This window comes from Amblyomma americanum, chromosome 11, assembly GCF_052857255.1.
Source record: "Amblyomma americanum isolate KBUSLIRL-KWMA chromosome 11, ASM5285725v1, whole genome shotgun sequence".
NCBI classification, from domain to species: domain Eukaryota; kingdom Metazoa; phylum Arthropoda; class Arachnida; order Ixodida; family Ixodidae; genus Amblyomma; species Amblyomma americanum.
In genome coordinates this window covers 127,137,728-127,141,495 of record NC_135507.1, presented here as the reverse complement: position 1 = coordinate 127,141,495, position 3,768 = coordinate 127,137,728, and the positions used below count along the sequence as shown (strand labels likewise).

The 3,768-nt window shown below is 44.1% G+C and overlaps 1 pseudogene; it reads left to right on the top strand.

The window, feature by feature from the left end:
- Nucleotides 1-268, top strand: part of LOC144111621 (large subunit ribosomal RNA) — a 2,924-nt pseudogene extending 2,656 nt beyond the window's left edge.
- The last annotated feature ends 3,500 nt before the right edge of the window (nt 269-3,768 follow it).

Genomic DNA, 3,768 nt, shown 5'->3' with positions numbered 1-3,768 from the left:
AGCGACTGCGTTCCCGAGTACGGCGAGGCCTCACGCTTCTTCTGCTTGGCGACGGCAAGCCACGTTAATTGACACTGCCTTGGGGGACCACCTAACTCTGCTATGCGGGGAAATTCTAGTCTCTAGCCAAATGCCTCGTCATCTAATTAGTGACTCGCATGAATGGATTAACGAGATTCCCACTGTCCCTATCTACTCAGGCAGAGGCTCTTTTTTTTTATGCCTCACCATAATTTATGCCCCTATCTACTACTATCATCATCGGCGTCCCCACGGCGATCGGACGTGCCCTTAACTGTGCTGCGTCATTTTTTGTTGTTTTCAACTAGAACTTCTTCCTGTGACTCAAAGAGTTTTTGCATTCCTCCTTCGGGAGCATCTCGTTCACCTCTGTTCAAAATTTGAGCTCGCTAGCACCAATATTTCTCGAAATATAAGGTTTTTTGTAAAACTAGCACGTGGCCGGTAAGCGTGGCTCAGGCACGAGGTCGAAAGAGCGTCTTTTTGGATTTTTCGCGGCTAGACAACTGGCTAAAATTGCTTTTCGAGTGGTCGCGCTTGTCTCCCGATCATTTTGCACTATATGTGAAGGCTCTAGACCAAAATTTCGAAGAGAAACGATGAAACGTACTTTGTAAACAGGCGGCGGTCAGCCTAGGTCTTTTGCCCCCGTCTACGGGAAACGAACGCTCGTAACTCGATTGCTGTCCCTTCGAACCATATCAAAATATATATTTTCATAATCCTGAAGGTGCATAGATCATTTTGAGAGTAATCTCAGCTCCCAACTCGCAAAATTAAGAAAAATATCAACGATCGTGATTTCAACACACCTGGCCCTTCGAGTGGGGCGAGACCCTGGGTAGGGCGGACGGTCGAGCAAAAACTAGCCTAAATCGGCAACCGTTGGAGCTACAAGGAAATATAGACACTTTTCGTGAATGCCAGAGCAAGGGCTATCAAGCGGTGTCACTGAGAATTGCCAAAATAATTAAATTGTTGATTTTCGGGCCACCAACCGGTCTACGGACACAGGGTGCCTCGAACTTGGAGCTGTACAATGTTGCCAGGTTTCAGGCAAATATTCTGAAATCCGCTAAATTTGGCGGAAAGCCGAAATAATTGGTTTTTGGACTGGGAAAAATTAGGAAAAAGTAGAGCAAACTCTAAACACTTCCGCTAAGCAACAAGGTCACCAGACAATCAAGATTACCTGACAAGTTTGGCGGAAAGTAGTGAAAATCGTTTCTGGGCGATCCAGAGGTGGCATCGACCAAGAAGATCAAGTGGAGGGCAAGGAGGAACAGCGACGACAGCTGAAGGGATCTGACAAAATGTCCGATCGTGAACAAACACTGAAAAAAAGGGACGCCAAAGACTCTGTGAAGAGGACACAGAGCAAAAGCAATAAGAAGGCAAGTTCCAAGGAATCACAGCAAATCCGGCAGGATTCTGACACTGATATGGACTCTATGGATTCAGAGGTGGAGAGGAGGGATCATCAGAAACACAACAAGCCGTCAAGCAACCAAGAGGGAGCCAAAGTGCCAGAACATGAATGAAGCAGCGACAAGGAGGAGTCCGAGCCTAGGCTGTCGAAACTTGCAAAGATTGACAAGAACATATTCATCAACCTAGTGAAGGTTTCACAAATGACAGCAGACGACGGTAAAGTAGGCGCAGTCATTGATAAAATTATCAATGAAGTCTGTAAGCTGAAGGCTTTGACCATGGAAGCCACTCATGAGAATGAGTTCCTGAAAGGCAGACTCGCAGAGTGCAGGGCTCCAATCCAGTCACCAACGTATGCAGAAGTCACAAAGACCATCTCTGAACAACGACAAGAACAAGAGACGAGAGCAATCATAGTAACCTCAAAGGAAAGAAGGAAAGAGAAGATCCTTCAGGACCTAAAGAAGATCATGGACCCCATAGAAATGGACATCAAGGACACAACCATGAGGTCTGGTAAGGAGGGGGTAGTGATTGTGTCCAGAGACGCCCCCTCCTTGGAAAAAGTAGCAAAGAAGATTCAGAGCGACAGTGGTCTGCTAGATTTGCAGATCCACCATCCGAAAGGACGAAGAATGGAAATGAAAGTCGTGGGCGTGGATCAGGAGATGGAGGACGAGGAACTCATAACAAGGATTATTTGCCAGAATAACCTCCAGTGTAAAGAAGACATTGAGGTCAAAGCGAAATATAAAGGACGCTACGGGAAAACCGTAATCATAACTGTCAACAAGCAAGCCTACCAGGCCTTAAAGGACAAAAGTCACGTCAACGTAGGCTGGGAGAGGTGCGCCCTGTATGACAACATATTTGTGACAAGGTGCACCAAGTGCCCATCACTGGATCACATGGGGAAGTTTTGCCGACAGCCAGAGAGATGCGTAAACTGCTCAAGGACGGGGCACTCGGCAGAGGAGTGTCAGAGTGAATCTCTTTGCATGGCGTGTCAGAATGAGGGTGTGTTGAAGGAGGAATGCAACCACCCTCTCCTCTCTGTGTACTGCGAGACATTTCAGAAGAAAGTGCAAGAGGAGAAGAGAAAGATCGTCCAAGGGATGTACTAAGGCTCGTATCCATCATGGCGGGAACGACCCCTGATTTGCGGAAAAACAGAGACCATACTTCAGCAACGACGAATCAAGACTCCGAAGTAATAGAAGTCATACAGGTTAATCTGGCACGAGCCTTCAAGGCAAACCAGTCCTTGAGGGATTACAATCATGAATATCAGCATGATATTTCTGTGGTGCAAGAGCCATACAGCCTCGAGGATAAGTTAATCCCATTTCCAATCAAGCATAAAATAGTGGCAACTAAGAAAAATCCGAAGACCGCAATAATAGTGCATAAAGAAAACATACAAATTTTTCCAAGAAAGATCGAAGAAAAATTAATAGTAGCGAGAATCATAAAAGGAGACAAGAAAATTGTAGTAGTAAATGTGTATTGCCCCCCTAACGAAGACGTATCAGCATTGCTGCTAAAATTAGAAATGGCAATCGCGCAGTTCCAGAGAGAGAACATTTTGGTCATGGGCGATTTTAATGCCAAAAACGTTTTGTGGGGCAGCAAAGAGTCTGATAACAGGGGAGATGAGGTATATGAATTGGCAATTAGAAACAACCTCATAATTATGAATGATTCAAACTCTCCACCCACATTTAAAACTTCAAGAGCACAAGGTTGGATAGATTTAACCATGGTTAATCAGGTGTTGAATTCAAGTGTGCAGCAGTGGGAAGTATTGAAACATGCAAATGACAGTGATCATAGAGACATTCAAACTTTAATAGGTAAGGTTGGAAAACCTACAAGATTCCGTATGACTTTAAAGGGAGAACAGCAAATAATTAAGAAATTAAGGGAAGATCAATGGTTTGAGGAGATTCACTACCTCAATACACCAGACGAAATAGAAACAGTAACAGAGCAACTCTACCAGAAGATAAAGAAATGGAAGACAAAATTTCGCAGTAAATGGAAGGAGAGTAAACACAAATTAAATTCCTGGTGGAATAAGGATTTGGAATTAGAACGAAAAAAAGTAAGAGCTATGAGAACACGCTATCAGAAAGCTCAAGGAGAATTAAGACAAATTTTTAAAGCACAGTATTATAAAGAACACACAATATACAATAATATGTTGAGTGAAGCTCGGGACAAAAGTTGGGAAAAAGTATGTAGCACAATATCATCAAATCCGTTTACCTTACCCTATAAACTTGCGAGGGGGCACAGATTCTGGAGAGTGTAACT